The 12,393-nt window shown below is 41.2% G+C and overlaps 1 protein-coding gene across 6 annotated transcripts in view; it reads left to right on the top strand.

Annotated features, from left to right (window-relative positions):
- Window positions 1–12,393, top strand: part of LOC129822075 (A-kinase anchor protein SPHKAP-like) — a 440,116-nt gene that overhangs the window by 293,559 nt on the left and 134,164 nt on the right. The gene's annotated exons all lie outside the window — the stretch shown is intronic.

Consider the following 12,393-nt stretch of genomic DNA (forward strand, 5'->3'; position numbering starts at 1 on the left):
AGCCCTCCTCTGTGGCGGTCTCAGCGAGGTACTTCCGTTCCAGTTGAGCATTGCTAATTTTCTTAAACCCTTGACCACAGCTACGGCTACTTGTGGCTCTACTTTTTCACTCTACCCTTTTTTTCTTCTTCTTCTTGATCTGTTTTGGGACTGGAGGATGGGGATATTATGGTAAAACTCTTGAGTCGTTTCCTCAAATATTTAATCCTGCTTAGCCGCACACAACATGTGTAAGGAAATTCCAATTGGTTACGAATTCTCACGTTTAAGTGGTAATTGAAAAGGAGTAAAACCATTTTTTTCCCAAACTTAAAGGTGATTCAATCGATTCTCCACAGTTGACTAAGGATATTTTTTACAACTGCACTTTCCTGCAAAGTCCTTCATAGTTTTGGTGATTTTTAAAATATGCCTATCAATTACTCTATGTTTTCCAGTTTTTTTGTTGATATCCCCCCTAGAATAGAGAAGTCAAACGGGTTATTGTGTGTGTGTGTAAGGGGGATTGATGTTAACCAAGTCACTTGTTCTCTTCATTGAATGCTACTCATCCCTTTGAATGTGTTTAAGGGAAGCTGCTTGGCTCTTGGTCTATCTGTCTGTTTGTGTGCACAGTCTATAGAGCCCCACAGTGGAGGTGTCATAATACCCATAAAACCTAGCGGTCAAAGAGGGAAACGGTTCTAATTGTTTTTCCACCATTCATTTTTCCCATAGGGAATTACATTTTTTTTTTAAATAAGGGCTGTGTTTTGTGTAGGCTTACCCTGGTGTTTTGATAACCATGTAAATCTCTCTCGGACAAGGTGACTTTTATCAATATATTAGGCTCTATTTACTCTCAGATTCGAAAATGCTAATTAGCATCAAAGTAGACATCATGCAAGACTACAAATTCCTCCAAGCTCTTTCATGTCATCTCTAGCTAACAGGTATTGTGTCAATTTAAAACTTGCACAAGACATTTCACAGAATTGTCAATATAATGAAATGTAGGCAATTCATTACAAAATGTACCTAACATTAGATAGTTAATCAAGAGATTCTTACCTTTGCCTCGATTCGGCAGTCTCGTCCAGATCATCATGACATTTGTAGTTCTTTATGTTAGCCACATTAGCAGCTAATTAGCATGACATTTTGGGGGGTAAATACAGGCAAATATATTGATAAATGTCATCTTGTCCTAGAGAGATTTACGCAGTTATCAAAACGTCATGCCAGGGTAAGCCTACATGAAACACAGCCTTTATTTTAAGAGTTTCTAAAATCCCATATGGGAAAATGAACAGTGGAAAAATGATAGGAACCATTTTCTTGTTTGACCGCTAGGTTTTATGGGTATTATTACTCATACTGTGGTACTCTATACTCCATAGAAATGGCCTCCTGGCAGTGATCTTAGAGAGTGCACTATTCCAGACAAACATATCTTTGGAATCTATTTTCCGTAACACTTTAAGTGGATAGTCCCAAATATATGATTTGTAGAATTCAGTAGATGTTCAGCTGTCAGCATCATTTAAATGAACTAACACTATCCTTAGCTCTGCTCTGTTAGTTTTCTAAATCATCTGAATCTCTTTTATGTTAATACCTATCTATGAACCTAAGCTGACTATTTCAAGTGTATTTTAAGCTAGCTAGGTTCCTCCAGGAACGTATAGTTAGCTATCACAAGTGGGGTGAATGTGACCTTTCCATGTTTGAACATTACAACATATGCTGTCTTACCTAAACCACATAATTCAGTCCAATTAAAACATGGTATCACACAAGACGTGATTATTTCATTTTATTACCAGTAAATACATAGTTTATACCAGAACACTTCAGTAATTTTAGGAAAGACAAAAAAGGAGTACAGACAGTAACACTTGACCAGCTGTCTAGCAAATGTTATTGTCCCTCTTTTCTTTTTAGCTATGGGCATAAAATACACATGAAATGAAGAGCAAAGGCCGGGGGAGCATAGAGGGCTAGGCTAGATGGTGAGATAGATAGGCTAGATCTCAGCAATGACCATCCTATTTGAGTCATTGAGTCACGCTCTCCTCAGTCCCAACCCTCATTAAAACATAGAAGGTGAAGAGGTCTACAGGGTGGCCGTCCCAGGTTAGACATCATGCTGCTCTGTCAGCAGTAAATTGACAACATGGAGTTATCCAAATCTCTAATTGAAGTTCTGTTATCTTCAGTTACTCTGGCTAATGATAGAGGAGAAACTTGAAGGCTGGTCTCTTGGCTATATAGTTTTAATGAGACCCCCTTTTCTTTTAAAGACCACAAAATGCCACCAATTTAAGTTCTGCCAATTTCCTCAACTTCTCTCTTGAGAAGCACCCATGGAGAGGATGACATCACATTGGTGGCCAGTAGCAGATCAAGACTGCAGACTCAGGCGGCTGCAGCTAAAAAGGACCCCAGTATGGGGGACCCTCCTCCCTCTGTGAAGGAAGAGAACTCTAGATTAAAATCATCCAGGAATAATGGCTTTCTGTCATGTGTTCATCTCATCATGATGCTCAAACTTTTTATTAAAATAAAAAATAGTAACTTTATATGGCCACCATAACACTTAGTTTGAGAGGAGACAGGGAATGCGTCCCAAATGGCACCATATTCCCTATATAGTGCACTACTGTTGTACAGTGCTCTGTCAAAAGTAGAGCACAATAAAGGGAATAGAGTGCCATTTTGGACACAACCAGGATTGTATAGAAGACAGGAGAAGATAGGAGAAGACTAAATATGATATATGCCACTTAGCAGATGTTTTTATCCTAACGTTCAGACGTTTTTGATTTTGCATTAGCAGGGCTGTTGGTAAAAAGGCCATATTTTTTGTTGCACTACAATCTCATTCTGTATCCTGTGCCTACTGCCTCTCTCTAGCTCTCTTCAACCCCCTGTCTATCTCCAAAAATGAAAATTTTGCTGAAAAAGTAAGCAGCTCTTTAAATACAAAACGCATGATGTTGGACAGCTGGACCGATTTGATTTATGTTTGATTCAAGAGAGCAATTAAAATACATTTTCCACACATCACCAGTGTGGGGTTCACTTCATTACTTACATTTATTATAAATGCAAATTTGAATGAATATTTTGTGTGGTGGTCTAAAAAACTCTCCTGATCAGAAATAAATGAGGCATTGCATTGTGGGAATTGGCTTCGCCATGTTAGCGTATTAAGGCTGCTTCGGTATTCACCCAAGACAGCTGTTCTTCCACCCAAAGCTCTTCTCGCTCTCCACTACTGAAACAATAGGACCAAGGAGAACTTCCCTGAACACTGCCCAACTGTCTAGCCAAAGCACCATGAGGGGATGAGGTGAGGGATAAATCCCAAATGGCGTCCTATCGCCTAATGGCACCAAACACACACACACACACACACACACACACACACACACACACACACACACACACACACACACACACACACACACACACACACACACACACACACACACACACACACACACACACACACACACACACACACACACACACACACACACACACACACACACACATGCTGCTGCTACTCTGTTCTTTATTATTATTTTAGTCTTATTAATAACTCATACTCCTGCACATTGATCTGGTACTGGTACTTCCTGTATATAGCTCAATTATTGTGTATTTTATTCCTCTTGTGTTACTAGTTTTCTTTTTACTATTATTTTTTAACTCTGCATCATTGAGAAGGGCTCGTAAGCAAGCATATCATGGTTAAGTCTACACCCGTTGTATTTGGTGCATGTGATAAATAACATTTTATTTGATATTGTAACTTGCAGTATTCATATTTGTGAATTTATATTTGCCCAACAAACAGTACTTAGAAGACTGTTTTGTTGGCAGCCATGTTTTGAGAATCTGAGGACCCCTTTGGTTTTGATATTATATATTTCTGTTGTTCAAAGTGCTCCTGGGTAGTCAGATGAGGGGATATGGTAATATAATGTTTTTGAATTCCATAATGTAGTAGTTTATATTTGAAGGTTGGGAAGTTGTAGATAAATAGACTAAATACAGAGCTATTTGGCTTTCAGATCACAACCTCCCTTATCCCACATCTCCCCTGTCTCCCCTTTTTGCATAAATGGCAAGAGAAGTGCACATTTGTAGCTTGCAGGTTGTAGTGGACTGGGGGTACAGATTGAAGCTATGATATATGACATGTGTTGCAAGCAGTCTGTGTATGTTTCTCAGGGACCTGTCACAGCTCCAGCCTATGCTGCTAAAGACTCGGTTATACTCAGCATAGTTTAATCCTCCATTTAAAATGGGGTGTATGGGCTAACATGTAGTGCCTGATATTATTCTTGCAATAATCACAACCTTTTTTCAAATTAAAGTTGAATCTCGGTTCTATATGCTAAAGGAGTTAAAGGCCAAATGCAGTTGCTTTTATCGCAATATCAAATATCAAAGGTAACAATTAAGTATCTTACTGTTATAGTTGTCCATTAAAATGGTCAACATTTTTGCAAATAAACAATTTCTAAAGAAATCAGTTTGCTAGGACTGTCTATGAGTGGTCTGATTGGGGAGAGGAAAGGCACAAAAGCGGTGGACAGGCATAATGGGAGGGATATATAATCTGAAAACTAGCTCTTATTGGCAGAGATATTTGTTATTGGTTTACTAATACCTCCTGGTGATGTCACCAGGCAAGCAAAAACTCCACCCATGCAAAACCTGCTGATTAGAAGGTCCTGAGTTGATTGTATTTTCAACCAGCAACTATTAGGAAATAACAATTAACACATTTTTTTCACACTATTACAGTGTTAGTTTCATTAGCTGTTGTACAATATAATACAAAACAAAGGAAAAATAGCATGTTTATTGCACTGGGCCTTTTAGCATTGGTCAGTAGTAATGTTATATTGATATAAAATAATATCTGGGTAACGATTAAATACCTTATTGTAATAGTTGTCCATTAAAAATGACAAAAATGGATTTTTAGCAAAACAATATTTCTCAAGCAAGAATTTTGCTAGGACTTTCTGGGAATGGTCTGAGTGGAGAGGGGGAAATGTAAAACTAGCTGTTATTGGCAGAGAGGTTTGGACTCTCTTTGTTATTGCTCTATTAACCAATTTACCGCCTGGTGATGTCACCAGCCGCCCATGTAAACAGGCTGATTAGAAGGTCCTGTGTAGATTGTATACAGGACCTTCAACCAGCAACTATCAGAAAATAACACTGATCAAATGTTTTCTGACTTTTACAGTGTTGTACATTATGATACAATACACAAGAAAAACAGAATTTGCATATATGTTTTCTACTTTTAAATAATTTCGCTGATTGCAGGAAAACATAAGGATATCCCCATATACGTATATAGCTGTACTCTCCAGTGCATTAGCCATACACAATTAAGCAGCCTAATTCTTCACTGTTCCATGTTAAGCAGGTTCTGATTGTCCCCAAGGTTGCTAGCCCTCTGATCCCATCTGATGGCTGATGATTGGGTTTGTGTTAGCCATCCAAGGTCGTGTCATTGCTAGGAGCCTCGTTGAGCTTAGACCTTGTCCAACTAACTCTAACTCAACAGTTAAATGCACATGCACACACATTAAACAGCAGATAGCACATACCTCTACACACACACACACACACACACACACACACACACACACACACACACACACACACACACACACACACAGAAGTGCACACATCTACACATCCCTCTACACTCTCAGACAGTGGTTCCTTCCTCCTAGGCTCAGATGTGATGAATCTCAGAACTTCTGCGAAATAAACAAAGATTTTACAGCACACCATCTCTTCCCCTGGTGCTGCCAGCCTAGCCTAAACTATATTTTCAAGCGACACCCGGGTCCTGGCTATTTATAAAAAGCAAGTCGGGGGCCTTTCTCTGTTATGGCACGGCAGGTTGAGAGGAGGGGAGAGGGGGGCACATCCTCTGGAATGCAGTCTGAAGGTGTCTGACGTGGCTCTGAGGGTACAACGGTTGTATCCCAAATGACACTCTATTTCCTTTATAGTGCACAACTTTTTATGGGGCCCTGGTCAAAAGTAGCACTCTATATAGGGAATAGGTATTTTTTGGGATGCACGCAACCTGTATAAATGACATTCTACCAGGCTATCTCCCTCCATGTTGGCACGGCAACCTCTAGGCTGGGGGGTTAGGGGTTAAGAGGTTATTAAGGGGTTAGTGGTGGAACTGGATGAGGGCATAAGGCTCTAGATCTCCTCTGCACCACCATAGACTCAGGTCCATCTTGGAGGAGTAGCTACAGTAAACAGAGCTATAGCAGACCGTCTTCCTCCTTTCTCCAGAGCCCCGGGCCCGCTGATGCTGAGTAAGACCAAGCAGCAGTAGGATGCCCTGGCTCTAATACTCTCAGACAGTAAATGTCATCTGAATTTAAATTACACTAGGCCTGCTCGCTCTCATAACCATGAGAGGCTTCTTCCTTAACCTATATCGGGACGCCAACATGGCCAGAGGAGCCTGTGGGGGGGGAATGTTTTTGCACTTCAGCCAACCAGGGAGGAGGGCTCTGATGGAGTTCCAAATACACCCTATTCCCTACATACTGCACTACTTTTGACCAGAGCCCTATAGGAATAGGGTGCCATTCGGAATGCAGCCTCTGAAAGCGACCAGCTCAGTATTTCTGGTGGCAGATCTGGAACGTGCGAAGGATCCATCAGGCAGGCATACAAGGTGGCTAATTTAGTAGGATTCAATTAGGATGATCATTAGCGTTGTGGACAGATGTGTCACACACCCTCCCCTCTCCTCTCCTCTCCTGGCCAGTGGAGCGTCTCAGTATTCATTAGAGTAGGGAAGAGATGATGGAACAGACTAGGCTGGCTGTGCTGTTATGCTTCATACCCACAGCAGCTGTGTCAACATCACAATTAACTTTCATTTAGAAGAACATCGGTTACACTGATAACAACATTGTTTGGCTGCATGGGTGAAATGTGCATTTTCTGTTCACATAATTGGTGAGCTATGTACATAGACAAAAATAAAATATATGTTATACATTTACGTAGATGATAAATATAAAGGTACAGTATATTATACAAATCTCATTCAGAGCATAGTCCATAGTCCATAGTCCAAAAACGAACAAATAGAAAAGATGTACTAAAATATTACGATATGTACAACTGCATTCAAATCAAATGTTATTTGTCACATGCTTTGTAAACAACAGCTGTAGACTAACTGTGAAATGCTTACTTATGGCCCTTCCCAACAATGCAGAGAGAAAATGTTTCAAAAAATACATATGTACAACACCACTACACTCATATTACAAATGATGTAGACATGTTGTAAAATAGCCCAGTCTAAAGTCTAACAGTGTCAATGTGTTGACCTTTATTTCCCATTTCCTGAGGGGTTTCTTCTTCTCTGGTGTTTTTAGCCTCTCCTCCATTCTCCTCCACTCTTCACCTTGCCATGACTTATCCCTGGTATGTCACACGATTTTGTAGTAACCCAGATAACATGGATTCCATGAATGCCTAGAAAGCCAACAACTGTTGTGTAAACACTCAGTTAGGAGTCCGACTTCACATTGTAAATAAAACACAGGTACATTTTCAGGCCTTACATCCACTTAAAAATGCCATAAAATATGTTATGATTTATTGCCAATATCAGGGCCTGTTATAAGGTAAGGGAAGGGTTGTAATGTCTCAGTTTTACAGTGCTTATTGGCTATTGTATGTCGGTATGATGAATTGACCATCACGTTTGGCATTTGCACCAAAATCGAAACCAGCTACTCAATGTCAGTGTTAGGGTGCGTTTTGGCATGATGTACAGCACGTGAAGTTTGAAGATAAGTTCCAATGTGAAAATGGTTCTGGAGCAGTCAGAGATGGGAGAGGAAAGTATATTAGATGTCAGCAGCATGGAATTACCTTAAGCTGAACGAACAGTAACAAGCTGAATGACCTTTTCTCACTGACTGCTCACTCGTCCAAGGCTTTTACAGAGGGAGTCTGCAGAAGTATAGTAGATGCATTTCTCAATGTCAACTGTCTGTTTGTAATAGATAAACAATAGCTGAGGTGGAGTTAAGGGCAGATGTTTCGTCAAGCGTTTCAGACATGGGTGTCTAAAGCTAAATGAGCAAGTTTTACTTATGTGCATTCATTCAGTGTGGGGGACATTTCTCAAGTCTGGATTTATTTTATCACAGGCCCTCCACATCAGATGCCATTCCTACACAAATAAAACTTGAATTCCTCCATCTGTGCTCGCAGGAGACGGAGGGAAACGTCTCTCCTCATAATGCTCCTCAGTAATGGCATTGTGTAGTGGGAAAGAGCGGAACATTTATTAAGCTATTTATAAATGGAGCTGGAATATAAACGCGTCAGATGGGATTCCATTCCTATTCCGATTCCATGTGTTCCAGCGGTGTTTCACAATGTTCTACAGGAAGGCCATATTATAACCTATAAACATCAAAAAAAACATTTCAAGAAGGCTTCCCGGAGCGGTTGTGTTCAGGAAAGTGCATTCGTGACACCCTTTGGTTTGAATTCCAAATTGTATTTGTTTAAACCTTGTCTCTGGAGGTATTCACATATGTCCCGGAGTTCCCTATTCTACGACAATTGTGGCGCTAGAAATGTCAAGATGGATCTGAACTCCCTGTCTCCTCCCCCCATCCTAACCCCCTCTAAAACCACTTATCCATGCTGAAGTGCACTCTGTCCGTAACTAGATGTAAAGGCTGTTGTTTTGCTCCTGCCGTTTGGAAGAAGAGAAGCCGCGATGTCCGAAGCATTGAGTGTAAAGCTCACTTCTCCTTGTATTTGTAATTTTCTGTGTAAATATGTGTTTTGCTTACAGAAGGGGAAAATGTTCTTTGGGGATCCAAGCATGAAGTGGAAAAAATATGATTCTGATGGAGCATGAGTGGTCAGTTAGAGATGTGTGTGTTTTCCTTTCCCCATTTAGACTACTGTGTCCTCAGGTCATTTATTTTATTCTGTTGACTTCCCTTCTTACCATCTTCCTTCCTCCACCCAACGCCATAATTTCTGATCACGTTAAGGTCTTCTTTGTGAGCAGCCACATAAAGAAGCCTAAATAAATGTGGTATTGGATATCAACACAATAGTTGGCTCACTTCATCTTTGCGTCTTTGACATGGGTTCCTTATGCTTTTTTGGGGGAGGGGATTGGACAGATCCATACTTTACAAAGTATTTGCAAATTGACCGCCCATGGTGGAAAGGATGATGCCAGCACATAATGGAGAGCTATAGTGTTGTCATCGTACATATGTTTTAAGTAGCATATGATCGGGTGACTCCAATGGCACTTGATATGTTCCTGTATGCACAGTATGTAGGTGGTGTATAATCGTCATTGCCAGTGTGGATGCAATGCAAACACTCTGCTTGCAGACCTGGCAGCCATTTTACATTTGACGTTTCAATTACCCAGACTCACTCAACATCACTCAATTCCCCATTTTCACAAACGCTGATGTTTAAAAACATTTATGGAGTTTGTAATTGCACGAAAACATTTAGGTTGAAATAAAAGCACAGTGTAAACCGAACTGTTCCCTTTGGGGCCAGTGGCATAACCACTTTAGTCGCACAAATTGAACTTGCTCTACTCCTAAACCGACATGCACATCTCTCTCCATCCCTCAGGTGTTTAGGCCCCAAGCGTTCTCCAAAAAGATAAGGAGCCAACGCTCACATAGCTAGTGCATTTATCCAAGTGTTCTTGTTTATTAGCAGTATTAGTGTCCCAACATTATTAAAAGCTCAGCAGAACCACATGAAGGTAATCAGATACATGTTTGAACACACCTACTCATTCCAGGGGTTTTCTTTATTATTACTATGTTCTAGATTGTAGAATAATAGTGAAGACATCAAAACTATGAAAAAACACATATGGAAACATGTAGTAACAATAAAGTAGCCACTCTTTGCCTTGCACTCATGGCATTCTCTCAACCAGCTTCATGAGATAACCTGGAATGCATTTCAATTAACTGGGGAGCCTTGTTAAACGTTAATTTGTGGAATTTCTTTCCTTCTTAATGCGTTTGAGACAATCAGTTGTGTTGTGACAAGGTAGGGGTGGTATATAGAAGATAACACTATTTGGTAAAAGACCAAGTCTATATTACGGCAAGAACAGCTCAACTAAGCACAGAGAAATGACAGTCCATCATTACTTTAAGACATGAAGGTCAGTCAGAGGATAAGTTCATTGGAGTTACCAGCCTCAGAAATTGGAGCACAACTAAATGCTTCACAGAGTTCAAGTAACAGACACATCTCAACATCAACTGTTCAGAGTAAACAGCGTGAATCATGCCTTCATGATCAAATTGCTGCAAAGAAACTACTACTAAAGGACACCAATAATAAGAAGAGACTTGCTCGGCCAAGAAACTCGAGCAATGGACATTAGACCGGTGGAAATTTGTGTTTTGGTCTGAATTTGAGATTTTTGGTTCTAAGAACCGTGTCTTTGTGAGACGCAGAGTAGGTGAACGGATGATCTCCGCATGTGTGTTTCCCACCGTGAAGTATGGAGGAGGAGGTGTGATGGTGTAGTGGTGCTTTGCTGGTGGCACTGTGTTTGACTTAATTACAATTCAAGGCACACTTAACCAGCTACCACAGCATATACGCCATCCCATCTGATTTGCACTTAGTTGAACTATCATTTGTTTTTCAACAGGACAACATTCCAACACACCTCCAGGCTATGTAAGGACTATTTGACCAAGAATGAAAGTGGTGGAGTGCTGCCTCAGATGACCTGGCCTCCACAATCACCCGACCTCAACCCAATTGAGATGGTTTGGGATGAGTTGGACCACAGAGGGAAGGAAAAGCAGCCAACAAGTTCTCAACATATGTGGGAACTCCTTCCAGGCTGTTGGAAAATAATTCCAGGTGAAGCTGGTTGAGAGAATGCCAAGAGTGTGCAAAGCTGTCATCAAGGCAAAGGGTGGCTACTTTGAAGAATCTCAAATCTCAAATATATTTAGATTTGTTTAACACTTTTTTGGTTACTACATGTTTCCATATGTGTTATTTTATAGTTTTGATGTCTTCACTATTATTCTACAATGTAGAAAATAGTAGAAATAAAGAAAAACCCTGGAATGAGTAGGTGTGTCAAAACTTTTAACTGTTACTGTATGTGTGGCATGCAAGAAGAGTATCCAAACTCCCAATGCAGAGATACACTGTAATGTTGAGTTTTCAACTGTGTGAATGTGAAGGTATAACAGCAGTAAAGTAGGTATCAGAGAGAGTAAAGTCAGAAAAAAAAGGGTAGCAGTAGCTTTTATCCTCTGTCCTCCTAATGCGACATCCGGGCTACGTCTCAAATGGCACCCTATTCCCTAGTAGCGCACTACTTTGAGTGGTGGTATAGGTGGATGGTACCCTGACTTAACAGCTCCTCTCCGGTAGGCCCTGGCTGCTGAGACAGGGGATGAAGAGAGAACAAACACACTGTGACAATCTCGTCCTCCTTTTCTTCCCTTCTGGAGCTTTCAGTGTTGCCGTAGCATTGGTTCTGCAGGTTAATGCCCTCATACAGCATGACACACACACACACACACACACACACACACACACACACACACACACACACACACACACACACACACACACACACACACACACACACACACACACACACACCACGTACAAACACACACCACGTACAACACACACACACACACACCACATGCCACACGCACGCGCACTCACACACACAGACACACAGACAGACACAGACACCACCTACACACACACACCACGTACACACACACACACACACACACACACACACACACACACACACACACACACACACACACACACACACACACACACACACACCACACGCACGCGCACTCACACCCACACGCACACGCACTCACACGTACACCCACACAGACACACGCACACACGCACGCGCACTCACACACACAGACACACACACACAGACACAGACACCACCTACACACACACACCACACACACACACACACACACACACACACACACACACACACACACACACACTCACACTCACACACACACACACACACACACACACACACACACACACACACACACACACACACACACACACACACACACACACACACACACACACACACACAGACACACACACACACCACACACACAGGTTAATGCCTCTGTACAGCATCTCCTGAAGAAGAGCGCACGGCTGTGACTTGCCTCTACGCGACGGCCGACCTGTTAAGGTGGTAGGACACAATGTGTAAAAGCAGGCAGCTTGTATTACATTGTTACAGTTTGGCGCCATTTCCTTTATTATTTTCTT

Source organism: Salvelinus fontinalis, chromosome 24 (assembly GCF_029448725.1).
Source record: "Salvelinus fontinalis isolate EN_2023a chromosome 24, ASM2944872v1, whole genome shotgun sequence".
Lineage (NCBI taxonomy): Eukaryota > Metazoa > Chordata > Actinopteri > Salmoniformes > Salmonidae > Salvelinus > Salvelinus fontinalis.